Consider the following 17907-nt stretch of genomic DNA (forward strand, 5'->3'; position numbering starts at 1 on the left):
AAAAGAAATTCTAAAAACCTACAATAAATGTTGTTTTCTTCATGAAAGCACATCTACACATAACTATGAGGACATTGTGCATAGTTCTAGTGTAGTAATGTGCAAAAATAATTTGCAATCTGCGGTGAGGTTGCAAAGTATATCAGCTGAAACAGTGACCTTTTAAGTCTTCCTAGGAAGTTTAAGTGGATCCCACCCCCTAAGCAGGCCAAATCTCTTATTCCTGTTTAGGAATCCCATCTCCCAGTCTGCTTCTAAGATATCTGCACACCCGAAACCTAAAGTCTTCACTTTGGGGGTTACCCATATCTGCATGAGGCAGTGCAAATGTTAAACCCCCTTTCTCTCTCTCTCTCTCTCATGTCCCCACAGTTGCATTTATCATATTGCAAAGAAAACTCCACATTCAAATCATGAATAATTTAACAGTGAATTATTTTGTCACGATCTTAGGAAGGAGTGGAGAACATATCTAATATTAAGAATTTGTCTAGAAGGATCTTGTATTTTGTCTGAGTCTAAAATTTACAAGTGCAAAGATGATGGAGTCATTGACCACTTGCTTTGCTGTTTGGAGATTTTGTTGTTCCTATAATTCACATGAAACTCATGCAGCACAGTTCCTGGGATGGGGAAACATCTTACTGTACCGTAACAGAATGAGCCTTAAGGATTTGTAAGCATAAGCACTTTTATATTTAAAGGGAAATATTAATTCATCAGTGAAATTACTTTTTTAATGTCTCAATAAACCCTGAAATCAACATCGCTCTGTCTCTAAAACATCCTAGTATCTCTTCCTTAAACTTCGTTCCAAGTAAAATGTTGTCCTTTCACATGTGTTACGTTTTGTCTTAAATATAATCAACTTATCATAAAAAAATTACCTTTTCCCCTACAAAAGTATGAATCCACCCGACCTACTAAAATGGGCAACATCATTGTAAAGAAAGGAGCAGCAGCCAGGGGCAGTGGCTCACGCCAGTAAACCCAGCACTTTGGGAGGCTGAGGCAGGCAGCTCACTTGAGCCTAGGAGTTCAAGATTAGCATGGGGAATATGGTGAAACCCCAACTCTACAAGAAATACAAAAATTGGCTGGGCGCAGTGGCTCACCCCTGTAATCCCAACACTTTGGGAGGCCGAGGCGGGCAGATCACGAGTTCAGGAGATGGAGACCATCTTGGCCAACATGGTAAAACCCTGTCTCTACTAAAATACAAAAAATTAGCCGGGTGTGGTGGCGCATACCTGTAATTCCAGCTACTTGGGAGCCAGCTACTCGGGAGGCTGAGGCAGGAGAATCACTTGAACCTGGGAGGCGGAGGTTGCAGTGAGCCGAGATCGCGCCATTGCACTCTACCCTGGGCAAAAGAGCAAAACTCCGTCTCAAAAAGAAGAAAAGAAAAAAAACCAATTACGCCATTTGTTTTAAATTATGACGTCTTTGAAAAGTATGCAACCTAAATTCGTTGGATTAGCGACGAGAATACCGAAATTGAAGTGCATTTATAGAAGTCTATAAAATGGCAAAAACCGAAAGGGAAAGAAATGAGCTATTTGAGTATTCTCTGTCTTGCTAGTAAACAAGTTCCAACTCTGCAAATCAGTTTTCAAAAGAATACTGATCGTTTCCTAAGTACCTGCAAACTCTGAAGCATTTTAGGCAAAGGAATGAGGGGGAAAAAAAGTATCTTCATGTCTGTGCATTACAACAATAAAGACTATTATGTAACAATGTGGAGTCTTCAAAGCGACCCTGCCAAGAGGGAGAAAGTGGTCCTTACGGACGGATTGTTTTCTGCTAGAAGGCTCTCAATTAGAATTGTACTTACGCATACATAATATAGGATATTATTTTTATATTCGGAGAAAATTGCTTTCTCGGGTATCTCCAGTGCTGTACATGGGATGGGATACCGGCCCTCCGTTTAGAAATACTCAGGTGCAATGCTGCGCGGGCACTCAAACGACAGAAGATAGTGCCTGTGCCCTGCGGGAGCTGGCCACGAATCCCGAAAACGCCGTGGCGCAGTGCTCCTTCCCGTGAACCTGCGTGGGCAGTGGTTCTCGGTTGCTCCCGACATAGGAAAATGTCAGTTCATGTGTGTCCCTTTCTCCACTAGATGTCCCTGTAAATCAATTGCTTAAGGAGGAAACCCGGGTGTTTGGCGCATCTTCACACAGTACCAGGGTTTGAAGCCCGGTCAGTGCCTGCACTTGTGTCCTTCCCCACTGGTGAGCCCCAAGGCGGGGCGGGCGCGGAGACTCCCTGTGCACGGAGCGGCGCACTGTCCGAATGGCAACCGAGGCGCCGCGACCCGGGCGACGAAGCGCGGGGGTGACCCGAGCTGGGCGGGCGGGCGGCGCAGTGCGGGGGCTGGCCCGCGCCGCGCTCCCCTCTGTCCAGCTAGCGAGACAGTCACGTGCCGCCTAGGCGCTGCCCCCTGCGGGCGGCTGCAGAACAAGAGGGCGGGGCCGGGGAGGGGAGGAACACGGAGGCCGACGCCGGGTGCCGAAGTGCCACGCCCGAGGCTGGGGTCGCCCCCGGCCGGGGGGAGCAGAGCGCGTGCGCCGCGCGGCTGTGAGAGCGAGCGGGGCCGCGGAGGGGGCGTGGGCGGGGCCAGGGAGCGCGCGCGGGACGCAAGGGGGCGTGGCTGCGGCGCGCGCGGTAGCCGTAGGGGGAGGGGCGGAGAGCCACCGCGGAGCGCGCGCGGGGTTGGTTGCCGCTAGCGTCGGGGAGCGTGGACCGCGGCGCGGCGCGGCGGTGGGGCTGCCTTCCCCCGGCGGTCCTCCCTGGTCCCTGGCGAGGGCACTGGCGGCGGCGGGGCCGGGGTCCGCAAGGCCGGAGGAGGCGGCCGGGCCCGGGCATGGTGGTGTGGGGCGACGCGAAAGGTGAGCGACCCCCGGCCGGCGGCGGGGTGGGGGAGGGGCGGGACCGGACACGCGTCGCCCGGAGGCGCCGCAGACCCGCCCGGCAGCGGCCAGAGCGCGGCCGGGCTGAGGTGGTGCGGAGGAGGGGCGCGTCGCCCCGGCCCGCGGCCGTCCTGTCGCGGCCTGGACTGTCCGCGGCGCCCTCCCCTCGCGCCCGCAGCCGCCGGGTTATGTAATGTGTGACCTCCCCTCTCCTCCCCTTCCGTTATGGCGCGGCCGGCCCCATGGCCGCCCCGCGCCGACGCCTGTCGCAGCGGCCCTTCTCTCCGCGCTCCCTGCATCCCCCGGCCCGGACAGACCGCGCCGCAAACTCCTTCCTCCTGCGCCGGCGCCTCGGCCAGCCATTCGGTTCCGCGCCATTCATTCACGCACGCGTTCGGGCGTTCGTTCCGCAAGCGTTTGTAGAATGTCGACCCGGCCGAGCCGCCGCTCCCACCCGCACTCTAGCCACAGCGTTTCCCCGCACCCCGCCTTCGACGTCCCCGGTGCATCCCGGAACCGGTCGGAATGTCCGAAGGCGTTGCTGCTCCCTTGTTTTTTCCTTGCCGCTTGTCCGTTCCCTAAATACGCCGTGCGCCGTTCCCCAACTGTCCTTCCGAGAGCGCCCCTTGCCCACTTCTGTGCTGTTACAGTGATGCCGCTCTGGGCGCACCGAGCCGCGCCGTGTTTCGCTGCTCTTCCTACCTATTCCCAGTTTGTAAAGAAATAATCTCACATAACACTCCTTAATGTACTCCTCCGTAAAATAAATTGCAGATAATATACGTCTGCTAATTCTCTTTATCTCCACGTCTTCTCACGCCATGCACTAAGTAGAAATGGTTTCATTTAGGTGAAAATAGTGCAGACTAGCACATAGCATAACAAGGGCTTGTAACTATTAAGGACTTTATGTAACAGTCCGTAATTCTGTATATCTGGTCTTTCTGGACTTGGCACTTTAGTCTCCGAGAATAAGCCATTTCCTGTTTAGGTAGGGTAGGACCAACCATAACCTTGGTTCTTTCTATGGAGTGCTGTATGTAGCAAATCAGTCTGTGGGAACCATCTATCTGTCCACCAACCTTTCACACATACCCTTGGGTTTGCCCGTGCAAGCACCAGTGCTGCGTATTGTTCCCTGTCTTCCTCTACTGGACACTTAAGAGCTCACCTAAAATTCCTCTTCCAGGAATCATTCTCCAGTCTACAAGGCTCTCTTCCATTCAATTCTTAGGCTATTTGCGCCTTTTCCTGTGTTATGATTATCTTTTTAGCCCTGTCTTCTCTTATTGTGTAGGACCTTTGAGGGTAGAGTCTGTACCAAACTCCTATCTTTTGTTGTAGAACCTTAACCGCTATTTTATGGTAAACCGTACATATTTAATTTTTTTGTAAAGATGGGAATTGCTCTTTTAGGATTAATTTCTAGGAGATCTCAAGTAGAACATAATTTTTAAAAAACAATGTGCTTGAATAGATGAGATCACTACATTTCCCCCACTTCCAACTTCAAAACTCTGATTCTACATAAGAGAATTAAAGAAACGTTGTCCTCACCAGCAACAAACTAGTCATTTTCATTATTCATAAGAAGTTGCAGTGACTACATATAATATATATTTGAAAGCACTTTCTTTGATAGCTGCTGTAGTGGAAAGACAGGAACTTCACAGTTACATGGAGGTTAGATTTCTGGCCCTGCAAATTGTTAGCTGGTGACTGTGGACAAGTTAAGTTACTAGTATCTCTGATTTTTTCTTGTTTGTAGAATGAAGATACCATTTCCCACCTTGGGTAGCTGAGGATTAAATCAGTTCTTAAACGTGAGACATCTAGTGACACCATGGTACTCAGGAGGTGCTCAGTAAATACATATTCCCTTTGGTATACCTGTTTATTGGAGTTCACAATCTAGAATGAGCCGGGATGTGCTAGAGACAAAGCGTGAGAGGAAAGGTAATCAGAAGAGGTGACAGGTACCTCCCGTCTCCAAATAAATGAACTAGTCCTACACTAAAGAGCATTGTGGCTCTTTCTGCTTTTCAAGAATGTATGGTTGTGTATATGTGGCGTATTACTAATCATACGGTATATTAAACAGAACATTTAAAAATGAAAAGTTTTTTTTCTGTTACTATAATAGCACCAACTGAAGCGTTAACATGGACATTAAAAAATAATCTTATTTTTTTCCAAAGGCAAGTCCGGAGACAAGACGGGAAAAGGGATACTAAAAAGGCTCTTTAGAGGCAATTAGGTTGCAGGCTCTTCTGTTAGCATCTACTTATAAACAGTACATGAATCCTAGTCTAAGTTCCATTATCTCTTGGTTGGACTGTTGCCATAGTGCCTTTACTGGTTTCTTTATTTCTCTTGCTCCCTGACTGTTCCCTAGGGATTCCCCTTGACAATCAGGGGATTTAAAAATGTAAATCAGATTGTCACTTTCTTGCTCAGTGTCCTCCAGAAGCTTCCTGTTAACACTTACATTTGAATCTTAGCCGCTTAGCACATCCCATCAGGGCGTAGCATGATTTGGCAGCTGCCAGCTTCTAACCTTACCTCTTACTAGGTGACTGACTTTCAGCGACCTACCCCAGTCCCATAGTGATTTTGCCGGTTCTTGAACAAAGTGTTTCTTCCTTAGGATGTTATGCTTACTATTCTTTTAGCTGGACTGCCCCTTCCTCTAAGTGGTCATGGCTCTTCATGTCTTGTGTTTCTGCTCAAATGTCATCGCCTTAGGCCTTTTCTAATTCTAAAATAGGAACCAGCCCCTTCCTTTATAATCTTTTATTCTTTATTCTCTTTTTCTCCATCGCATTTATTACTAGGTGAAGATACACTGTGGTTTTTTTTTCCCACTTATGTAGTTATTTCCCCCCTTAGACTTGTTGGCTGCCAGCCGTCTTCTCAGCAAGAGAGCAGAGGCCTTGTCTGACTTGTACACAGCTTTATCCCCAGTGCTTAGAACTGTGCCTGGTACATAGTAGGCTGTCAGTAAAACTTGTTGAGTAAATAAATAGTATAGTTGATTTAAATATTGGTTCTGGAATCAGACAGCTTGGGTCAGAATTCTCTGGCTCCTACCATTTACTGATTGAGACCGTGGGCAAGTTAATAACTTGGTGGTGCCTCAGTTCTGCTCCTCTGTAGGATGACTATAATACCTACCTCACAGGATTATGGTGAGTAATAATTGAGTTAATATATGTAAAGTGCTTAGAACAGGGTAATTTTTTTTTTTTTTTTTTTTTTTTTTTTTTGAGATGGAGTCTCACTCTGTCGCCCACGCTGGAGTGCAGTGGCACCATCTCGGCTCACTGCAAGCTCCACCTCCCGGGTTCACGCCATTCTCCTGCCTCAGCCTCCCGAGTAGCTGGGACTGCAGGCGCCCGCCACTACGCCTGGCTAATTTTTTGTATTTTTAGTAGAAACAGGGTTTCACCGTGTTAGCCAGGATGGTCTCGATCTCCTGACCTCGTGATCCGCCCACCTCGGCCTCCCAAAGTGCTGGGATTATAGGTGTTAGCCACTGCGCCCGGCCCAGAACAGGGTAATTTTAAACCTTCTAAGAACTATTTGAAATTAGCTTGTTCACTTAGGATTTTGTATTTTGGCATGAGATAAAGGTGGATTAACTGAATTTTTTTCTTTTTAAAAATTTTTTGAGACAGGGTCTTGCTCTGTTGCCCAAGCTGGAATGCAGTGGTGTGATCACGGCTCACTGCAGCCTCAACCTCCTGGGCTCAAGCCAGCCTCCTGCCTCAGGTGCTGGAGTAGCTCACACTACAGGCATGTGCCACCATGCCAGGCTAGTTTTTTAATGTTTTGTAAAGATGGGGTCCTACTGTGTTGTCCAGGCTGGTCTCAAACTCTTGGACTACAGTGATCCTCCTGCCTCATCCTCCCAAAGTGGTGGGATTACAGGTGTGAGCCACTGTGTCTGGCTAAATTTTATATTTATTACTTTGGTGCTGAATTTTTGTTAGCTACCAAAATTATATTTATGGAACGCCTTTAAAAAATACATTTTGTGGATGTCTAGAGCAAATTAAAAAATAAACTGTTGAGAATGGTGACTGGTGTTTGGTCTTAATGTGTAAGTCAGGTTTTTTTATTCTTCGATCTGTAGAAGATGCTAAGAGTGATTATCTCAACAACCGCCCACCAGAGTGGCTTCTATATAGTTCCCTTTGAAGTTCAGCTGGAGATCTGATTGTGGTGATGAAAGGACTTGCTAGAGGCTTCCTGTCTTCAGACAGAAAAGTCCTTGAAGATCCAGTTGAAATGAGTCTTGTAGTATTTGGGAAGGAAATTTTTATCATCTTTAGTTGTGTTCAGTTTCTCCCTTCTTTCACTGGGTTTTTCCCCTCAAATTATATTTGGTTATTAATTGGAACTTAAAGTAACCCAGCTGTGCTTTGTATCTTTCTGTTCTTTTCATAGTATGATTTATTTTTCTTTAGCAGATACAGAAATAGGAGAAGAAAGAATTGATGGAGACAGTGACTTTGTAATAATAGATACTTTGAGCTAATACAACTTGAATTATTCTCATAAACTAAGATTCTGCCTGTGGTAATTGAACTTGCATAATACCAGTTATTTTAAATTCACTTGTCCTTAGTAAAATGCTTCTTTGTAGGATTGTTATTTCATTTCTCAGTCTGAACTTTAACAAGTAATAGGATCCTAAACCCTAGGCCTAAATTTTTTTTTAAAGTCAAAGGGCTGCTGCTTTGTGTAACATTTCTTCCAAAATTTAATAATTGTGAGTTATTATTTACTATGTGCTAGGCTCTTTCCTAGGTGCAGTGTCTTATTTAATATCTACAGCTACCATGTAAGGTTGGCACCATTATAAAGAAACAGATTTGGAGAGGTGTTGTTACTTGGCTGGTTACACAAGAAAGGAGCCAAGATTTCAGGCTAGTTCCCGAGGTCATAACCAGTCTGCTGTGGGGCACATTAAAAATGACAAGGTTTTTGTTTGGAAGCTTGCTGTTAAATTTATCACATTATTTGTGAGCGTGTGTTCTTAACTACTGGCAGCTTCGTCATTTACGGCTAATTTTTTGTTTTTTCATTTTTTTGATTTAACTACTACTACTATACTTAAATGCCTGTATTGTAAGTGTGAAATGTCTTAATAGGATGATGACTTGCATCGTAATTAATGTTTTTCCAATTTACTTATATTTAAAAGTCATTAAACATAAGTCAAAGAATCGTGTCTTGGTGCTTCAGCTTTGTAAACAGTTTGAAAAAGTTTTGCATATAATACGTTAGATTTAAGAAAACGTAAATATATTAAGTTTTTTAAGGCTAAGTTGGAGGTAGCAAGTAAATATTTAATAAAAGCTACTAGTGATGTGTTCCTGCTGATTATGGGGCAATTTTTTTTTTTAAACTTCTATCTTAGGTTCTGGGGTACATGTGAATGTTTGTTATATAAACTAGTGTTATGGGGATTTGTTGTACAGATTGTTTCATCACTCAGGTATTAAGCCTGATACACAATAGTTACTTTTTCTTCTCGTTTCCCTCCTCCCACCCTCCACGCTCAAGTAGACTCCAGTGTCTGTTGCTTCCTTCTTTGCGTTCATGAGTTCTCATCATTTGGCTGCCACTTACAAGTGAGAACATGTGGTGTTTGGTGTTCTGTTCATGTGTTAGTTTGCTAAGGATAATAGTCTACATAGCAGATCTTTACCTGGATCTCCTTCAATAAGGAGGAACACATAGGTGGGATGTTTTTACATAAATTTTAATGGTTTCTGACATTTCCTTGCAAGGCTTTTTTAATTTGTAAGAGTATCTAAATTGTGAGTTACTGGCTTCTCAGCACCTCAGAATGTCAGGGGTAGAAAGAATCTTGCAGATTCCATAGGCAGTGCCATTATATCTTACTGGAGGAAAGAGACCCCAAGAGTCATTTGCCTGCTAAAGAGGAGAAATAAGACGAGAGCCTAGGTTTTCCCCCCAAGGCCATTTTTTTCCCCTGCTACACTAAACTGTTTCCTGCATTACTGAGGGAAAGACCAGCAACACTTAATATCTCATATTCAAGAGGGCGGAAAATAAAACAATATGTTCTTGTAAAATTATGATTTAAAGTCTTGATTTTATCATTGGAACATAATAGAAAAAAATTTTGTCTTCTATTATAATGCAGTTGAAGATGATACTTTCTCATATAGGCAGGAGACTGCCTTATCCACATAGGATGCTTTGAGAAACCTTTTGAAGACTAGTCAGGTCCCATGGCTTTGTGCTTGAATGAAAATATTAGGTAGTGATGGGCAAAAAAAGTTGGTTGTGATGTGAGTAGTTCATATTCAAACTCATATCCAATTAAGCAAAGTGTTGCTTACTGACCTCAGTCATTCCTGATCATACCCAAGGCTAAAATGAACTTTTTGGAGGTTTAGTCACAAAATAATGGCTGCATCTTGCATTCTGTAAGGGCCGTCATTTCTACATTTGCTATTTCTAGGAATGGACTTAATGCATTTTTATCTTTTAGGCACTGGTCTGAATTATGTAGTTGAAACTATTTAGATTTTTTGCTCTTTTAAATGGTTTTCAGTAAGTTCTGTATTTTACTTATAATAAATTCAATTTCTCGATGACCCCTTAGCTGTTTATTTTAAGCCTTTTTTTTTTTTTTAAAGCCATTTAACCTGGACGGTTCTGAACTTTACGAATATTTTAACAATTTCTTCTTCAATATTTTAAGAAGCTTAACAAAAAAAAAATTTTTTTTTTTTAAACGGAGTTTTGCTCTTGTCGCCCAGGCTGGATGCTATGGCATGATCTTGGCTCACTGCAACCTCCTCCTCCCGGGTTCCGATTGTCCTGCCTCAGCCTCCGGAGTGGTTGAGATTACAGGCACCTGCCACCACGCCCAGCTGAGTTTTGTATTTTTAGTAGAGACGGGGGTTTCACCATGTTGGCCAGGCTGGTCTCGAACTCCTGACCTCAGGTGATCCTGCCCACCTCTGCCTCCCAAAGTGTAAATTTTTTAATACAGAATTTTTTTCCATGATTATCTTCTCTGTGTCATTCCAATTTTAGTGTATGTGCAGCCGAAGCAAACACAACGTTTTATATCTTTTTCTTTTTTTCTTTTTTTTGAGACGGAGTCTCGCTTTTTCACCCAGGCTGGAGTGCAGTGGCTCAATCTCGGCTCACTGCAAGCTCCGCCTTCCAGGTTCATGCCATTCTCCTGCCTCAGCCTCTCCGAGTAGCTGGGACTACAGGCGCCCGCCACCACGCCCGGCTAATTTTTGTATTTTTGGTAGAGACGGGGTTTCACCGTGGTCTCGATCTCCTGACCTCGTGATCCGCCCGCCTCGGCCTCCCAAAGTGCTGGGATTACAAGCGTGAGCCACCATGCCCGGACTAACGTTTTATATCTTAAAGAGTGTTTTTGCCTAACTTTTTTCTCATTTAATTCTAAGAGTCTTGGGAAGAGAAGTAAGGCAGCATATCCTATTTTATAGCTGTAGTGTAATTTGGGCACCCGCTACCCAGAGTTAGGTAAGGCATCATAAGTTAAGGGTACAGTCTGCAAGACTCTCCTCACTTTGTATATTAGCTACAAACTCTAGGACTTGCAGGTTATCCACACTCTGACCAAATGGCTACAACTTTCGGAGTTCCCACTACACCTCACGTTTGATAATTCGGTAGAATGACTCACAGACCTCAGGAAAGTGCTGTTCTTGGAATTACAGTTATGATACAAATCAGGACCAGCCAATTAAAGAGACACATAGAACAAGATCTGGGAGGGTCCCAAACATGAAGCTTCCATGTCCTCAGGACGTGTCATCCTTCCAGTACAGCAGTGAATGATTGCCAGCCAGGAAACCTCACTTACTCTACAGCATCTGGAGTTTTTATGGGAGTTTTATTACATAGGTATGATTGAACTCAGTCCCCAGTCCCCTTCTCCCTGGAGGTCAGGTTGTCAGGCTGATGTCAGGTTGCTCAAAGCCCCAACCTACTATTCACATGGTTGGCATTTTCAGCATGGCCAGGCCCCATCCTGAAACTAGGAGCCTACTGGGAGTCACCCTGTTAATAGAAACTCAGTTGTGGGCCAAGGAGGACCCATTATGGATTCATGCATAACAAAGACTCCTATCAGTTGGCAGACTCCAAGAGTAGAGTTTTCCAGGAATCAGACAATGGCCAAATTTTTTTGTTCTTGTTTTTTTAGGGACAGGGTCTCACTGTGTCACAGTGGTGCTGTCATAGCTCACTGTAGCCTCCAGCTTTTAGGCCAAAGTGATCCTCCTGCCTCAGCCTCCCAGTAGCTAGGACTGCAGGCACGCACCACCGCACCTGGCTAATTAAAATTTTTTTTGTGTGTGTAGGGATCTCCCCATGTTGCCCAGGCTGGTTTCAGACTCTTGGCCTCAAGTAATCCTCCTGCCTTGGCCTCCCAGCGTGCTGGTATACAGGCATGAGCCACTGTGCCTGGGCCCCAAATTCTTTATTACACAATGCTGGCTAAAGAAGTGAGAACAGACACTTGCTCAATTTATGACAGCTAAGACTAGTAGTAGTGATAGTAACCCAGTTACCTCTGTTGTATTAAAAATTGGAACAGGTTGCATTTGAATATGTGTAGAAGGATTGCCTTCTGTTGAGAATTACTACATAACATTTTCTTTTATTGATGCAATATAATTTGAAACTTGGGTTATTCACTTGAGTTAAATGTTTTAATTACATAAATTTTGTAGCTTGGGTTATAAACTGTATACTTGATACTTTAAAGCTTAATAATTGGCTGTAAAAAGTCTGAATTTTGGTATTGCTCTTGAATTTGTACTTTTAGATGTACGTAATTATTCATTAGTTATTTGGAAGAAGAAATGATGAAGTGAGATTTTTATGGGTAGGGTGGAGGTGTTGATAATGTATTTGTGTTAGGGTTGTAAAATGTTTCAGTAACTTAATTGCTGTTTTGAATTTTAGCACTTGAGTCAAAGTTTCTAACACATCAAGTTTACTGTGTTGGAGGTTAATATTCTTTTGCATATTGTTTATGCCTAAACTTATTTCAGATTGTCACTTAAAGATTATATTGAATTATCTTGGAACTCACTGTTTCTCAGAGATTATAGTGTGCTAAATTGTTACATTGAAAAAGACTTCTGGTGTCTTGAAGAATGTAGCATGTTGTAGTGTTTTGTTTTTGTTTTTTTAAAAGTATATAATTTTAAATATATGATATTCTTAGTGTAAGCAAGGGAAAATTCCAGAAGCAGTGACAACTTCTGCTCCCTTTATGTTTACTTGGAATTACATTTAATAGAAGCATTTGTGAGAAAAGGGATTTTTGAATGCTGGAACTGATAGCAGGTCCAGAAAAGAAGAGTTTGACTATATTTTTGAATTGCAGTTGCTCTGAGGGATTTGTTTTTAGTTATGTGTCATTGTTTATGCCAGTTACCTTGTGAGTTCAGAGATCTAATGACTTGTATGGGTGGAATGCACAAGGTGGGGACTTCTGCTAAGATTTATAGGTTATGGTGTAGGCTAGGCTCAGGAGCTAGAAACTCTCCCACCCAATTTACACTTGCTTAAAACTTACAAAGTAAGGTTTAAACTTCTTAGTATGATATATTCAAGGCCTTCTGTTATATTTCTTCACCTACCTTAGTTTGTCTACCTCTACATCTGGCCATGTTCCTGCATACTGGTAAATTCTAGAATGTTGTCCTAAACGCCTTTTTGTATTTTTTATGAGGCAGGGTCCTGCTCTATAGTGTAGGCCTGAGTGCAGTGACGTGATGATGGCTCACTGCAGTCTTAACCTCCCAGGCTCAAGCAGTTCTCCCATCCCAGTCTTCCAAGTAGCTGTGACCACGGGCATGCACCACCATGACTGGCTAATTAAAAACAAACTTTTTGTGGAGACAGGGGTCTCACTTCATTGCCCAGGCTGGTCTCGAATTCCTGGGCTTGAGCAGTCCTCCTGCCTTAAACCCCCCAAAGTGCTGAGATACAGGTGTGAGCCACTGCACTCGGCCCTTTTATGTTTTTGATTATGAATTTTTCTTCTTCCTGAAATCTTTGCCTTCATGTCACCCCTTCCCACCTACCTTCTATCCCGTAAAATCCCACTGATTGTTCTTAGTTCAGATCTACCTCTCAGTGATGCTTTCTTGGGTGTCTTCTCGAACATGAGATTTATGGCTGTTTTCTCTGTGCATTTATTGCATTCCATTAGTGCCTTTAATGCAGGATCTTGTATTATTGTTATTAATTTTACTTTTTTGGTCTTGTTCTGTCTCCCAGGCCAAGTGCAGTGGTTCACTGCAGCCTTGACTTTCCAGGCTCAAGCGATCCTCTCACCTCAGCCTCCTGACTACAGGTGTGGGCCACCATGCCTGGCTCTTTTTATTATTTTTATTTTTTTTGTAGAGATGAGGTCTTGCTATGTTGCTCAGGCTGGTCTCACGCAAGAGATCTTCCCACCTTGGCCTCCAAAAATGCTGGGATTACAGATCTCATATTATAGTTACATGCAAATCTCTGATAACCTTGGATGGTGGTTTATTCTCATTGTACTCACCTTGAAAACTATAGATTATAGTAAATGCTAAGTGAATGGAGAAAAACCATTAGCTCAGACCTGGAATTTGGGGTAAGGGGAAGTGGGGGGCAGGACAGGAGAGATTTTGTCACCTGTAATCTTTTTTTTTTTTTTTTTTTTGAGACAGAGTCTGGCTCTGTCACCCAGGCCGGAGTGCAGTGGCGTGATCTTGGCTGACTGCAACCTCCGACTCCCTGGTTCAAGCAGTTCTTCTGCCTCAGCCCCCAAGTAGCTGGGACTACTAATTTTTTGTATTTTTAGTAGAGACGGGCTTTCACCATGTTGGCCAGTGTGGTCTCAATCTCCTGATCTCGTGATCCGCCCGCCTTGGCCTCCTAAAGTGCTGGGATTACAGGTATGAGCAACCACGCCCAGCCTGTCACCTGCAATCTAATTAAAACCTTCACCTGGTGAATTGCATTACTCCTGATGTGAAATTCATTCTACTTAGGACACGTTGTAGCATCGTTCTCTCTACTGTATATAATCTTTCTCATTACCACTGAACTGTCGTTTTCTCTGTTATCACCACTATAGATACATTTTTAGGTACAGGCAAAACCAGTGGTTCTCAAAGTGTGTGCCGCAGTCCAGCAGCATCAACATTACCTGGGAACTTTTTAGAAATGCAAATTTCCAGCCCTGCCCTAGACTCACTGAATGAGAAACGTTGGAGTTGGGGCCTAGCATCTTGTGTTTTAACAGGCCCTGTGCTAGTGATTCTGATGCATGCTCACGTATCAGAATTACTGCTTTAGATACATTTCCCTCTTCTTTGATATTATTTCCTTTATTCTTCAGCTAAGTTCTGTTCCTGTTACTAGCTCTTCTACTGTGGCCTTTGGAATCCCTGATTTATTGCAACTTTGAACTTTTCTACAGATAATCATTTGGCTTTCCTGTGAGATTATACCACTTCTCCTCAGTGAAGATCAGTGGCTTCTTCCTCCTTCCTCTAGACTTTTAATTTTTATCATGTCATCTCCAGAACATTCTTTTGTGTTCCTTTGTAGCTTGATCCTGCTTATGGACATGCTGACTTTGAGATGTATAGAACATCCTAGTGGAGATGCTTAATAAATGCAATTGGGCCACGTGGTTTGGAACACAGGAAAGCAGGAAAATTGAGGGGAAGGTGTTTGGAAAGTGGGTGATTTGGCTGCACGCTGGAAAACTAGAGAAGGCAGTTCTCTTTGGTACTTTCTATTTTTTATTTTTTATTTTTTTGAGACAGAGTCTCAGTGTTGGCCAGTGCAGTGGTGCAATCTCAGTTCACTACAACCTCCGCCTCCCGGGTTCAAGTGATCCTCCTGCCTCAGCCTCCTGAGTAGCTGGGACTACAGGTGTACACCACCACGCTCAGCTAATTTTTGTATTGTTATAAAGATGGGATTTTGCCATTTTGGCCAGGCTGGTCTCCAACTCCTGACCTTAGGTGATCCACCTGCCTCGGCCTCCCAAAGTCTTGGGATTACAGGCGTGAGCCACTGTGCCCAGCCTCCTAGATACTTTATTAAAACAGTGTCTCTACTTCTTTCCCTTTCTATAGAAATCTGTAATTGAAGAGAAGACAAGCATTAGTCATTCTTTCAGGAAGCCCCGTTCAGTTTGTATTAACTATTGATTTTGTTGAATCAAGCATCTGTTTTTGGTAGTTATGAATAACAAGAAGAGTAAGAGAAAACTCTTTGTTATATTGAATTGTTTGGGATAGACGCTTTCCTTTTAATCAGATCAGCCTCAAACTGGGACATACAAATGTTTGTTAATACATTTTCAGGTTTAATATATCCAAATATTTTTTATACAGTACATCTTATTGTCTCTATCTTTAATTTATGTAGATACTGAATCAAAATCATATTAAAATGCTCAGATGTACTTATGCATTAGGGTACAGGCTAAGCTGCTGTAACAGGGACTTCAGAATACAATGGGACAAACAATATTTAAGTTTTTCTTTCTCCTGTAATAGTCCAGAGGTAGATAGGCAGTCTGTAGTGGGTGAGCACCTCAGTGCTTTAGGGGTTCCACATTTCTCTGTGTGCTTAGCCATTCCATAGAGTATTGTCCTTATTCCCATGGTTGAAGCTGGGTTACCTTACAACTGCATCCCAGAAAAAGAAGTAAACAGCTTTCTTTAGGAATATGGCTCATATTTTTGTACGCATCACTCTGCTCATACCTCCTTGGCCAGAAACTAGTCACATGGCCACCCCTGATTTTTAGAGGAGCCTGGGAAATGTAGTCTCTGGTTGTGCACTCTGTCTCCTGCTAAGAGGAGCGGGAGAGGTGTTCCATTACTAAAAGTAAGGAAGAATGAATACTGGAGGACAGTGCCGTTTTGCCATCACGGAGTTGGGGGTCCCAAGACCACCCTCACGAGATCAACTGCAAGTTTGGGGATCCACACCATCCTTAGGTTAAATAATTGGCTAGAAGGGTTCAAAGAACTCCTGAAAGGGCTTTTACTTATGGTTGGATTTATTACAGTGAAAAGATCAGAATAAAATCAGCCAAGGGAATAAGAGGTGACAGCGTGCTGGCAGTCCTCACAGCCCTCACTCGCTCTGGGTACCTCCTCTGCCTGGGCTCCCACTTTGGTGGCACTTGAGGAGCCCTTCAGCCCACCGCTGCACTGTGGGAGCCCCTTTCTGGGCTGGCCAAGGCGGGAGGCGCGAGCGGGAACCGGGGCTGCGCGCGGCGCTTGCGGGCCAGCTGGAGTTCCGGGTGGGCGTGGGCTTGGCGGGCCCTGCACTCGGAGCAGCCGGCCGGGCCTGCCGACCCCAGGCAATGAGGGGCTTAGCACCCGGGCCAGCAGCTGCGGAGGGTGTACTGGGTCCCCCAGCAGTGCCAGCCCTTCGGCGCTGCGCTCAATTTCTCGCCAGGCCTTAGCTGCCTTCCTGCGGGGCAGGCCTCGGGACTGCAGCCCGCCATGCCTGAGCCTTCCCGCGCCTCCGTGGGCTCCTGTGCAGCCCGAGCCTCCCCGACGAGCGCCGCCCCCTGCTCCGCGGCGCCCAGTCCCATCGACCACCCAAGGGCTTAGGAGTGCGAGCGCATGGCGCGGGACTGGCAGGCAGCTCCACCTGCAGCCCCAGTGCGGGATCCACTAGGTGAAGCCAGCTGGGCTCCTGAGTCTGGTGGAGATGTGGAGAACCTTTATGTCTAGCTCAGGGATTGTAAATGCACCGATCAGCACCCTGTGTCTAGCTCGAGGTTTGTGAATGCACCAATTAACACTCTGTATCTAGCTGCTCTGGTGGGGCCTTGGAGAACCTTTATGTCTAGCTCAGGGATTGTAAATGCACCAATCAGCACCGTGTGTCTAGCTCAGGGTCTGTGAATGCACCAGTCGACACTCTGTATCTAGCTACTCTGGTGGGGCCTTGGAAAACCTTTATGTCTAGCTCAAGGATTGTAAATACACCAATCGGCACTCTGTATCCAGCTCAAGGTTTGTAAACACACCAATCAGCACCCTGTGTGTAGCTTGAGGTTTGTGAGTGCACCAGTCGACACTCTGTATCTAGCTGCTCTGGTGGGGCCTTGGAGAACCTTTATGTCTAGCTCAGGGATTGTAAATACACCAATCAGCACCGTGTGTGTAGCTCAGGGTCTGTGAATGCACCAATCGACACTCTGTATCTAGCTACTCTGGTGGGGCCTGGGAGAACCTTTATGTCTAACTCAAGGATTGTAAATACACCAATCGGCACTCTGTGTCTAGCTCAAGGTTTGTGAACACACCAATCAGCACCCTGTGTCTAGCTCGGGGTTTGTGAGTGCACCAATCGACACTCTGTATCTAGCTGCTCTGGTGGGGCCTTGGAGAACCCAACTGATCTGATGGGGACGTGGAGAACCTTTATGTCTAGCTCAGGGATTGTAAATGCACCAATCAGCGCCCTGTCAAAACAGACCACTGGGCTCTACCAATCAGCAGGACGTGGGTGGGGCCAGATAAGAGAATAAAAGCAGGCTGCCCGAGCCAGCAGTGGCAACCTGCTCGCGTCCCCTTCCACACTGTGAAAGCTTTGTTCTTTTGCTCTTTGCAATAAATCTTGCTACTGCTCACTCTTTGGGTCCACACTGCTTTTATGAGCTGTAACACTCACGGCGAAGGTCTGCAGTTTCACTCCTGAAGCCAGCGAGACCACGAGCCCACCGGGAGGAACGAACAACTCCAGACGTGCCGCCTTAAGAGCGGTAACACTCACCAGGAAGGTCTGCAGCTTCACTCCTGAGCCAGTGAGACCACGAACCCACCAGAAGGAAGAAACTCCGAACACCAGAAGGAACAAACTCCAGATGCGCCACCTTAAGAGCTGTAACACTCACCGCGAGTCCGCGGCTTCATTCTTGAAGTCAGTGAGA

At 45.0% G+C, this 17907-nt stretch overlaps 1 protein-coding gene across 7 annotated transcripts in view; it reads left to right on the top strand.

Moving 5' to 3' along the window:
• The first annotated feature begins 2660 nt into the window (after positions 1–2660).
• REV1 (REV1 DNA directed polymerase) overlaps positions 2661–17907 on the top strand; it is a 90029-nt gene continuing 74782 nt past the window's right edge. For 3 of the 7 annotated variants that reach the window (XM_030828063.1, XM_030828061.1, XM_030828059.1), the window contains exon 1: positions 2694–2894. The gene's annotated coding sequence lies outside the window, so the exon portion shown is untranslated. Of the gene's footprint in view, positions 2895–17907 lie in introns of all 7 variants that reach the window. The other 4 variants (XR_004033386.1, XM_030828064.1, XM_012512495.2 and 1 more) reach the window with 3 other exon arrangements.

This window comes from Nomascus leucogenys, chromosome 14, assembly GCF_006542625.1.
Source record: "Nomascus leucogenys isolate Asia chromosome 14, Asia_NLE_v1, whole genome shotgun sequence".
Classification (NCBI taxonomy): Eukaryota; Metazoa; Chordata; class Mammalia; order Primates; family Hylobatidae; genus Nomascus; species Nomascus leucogenys.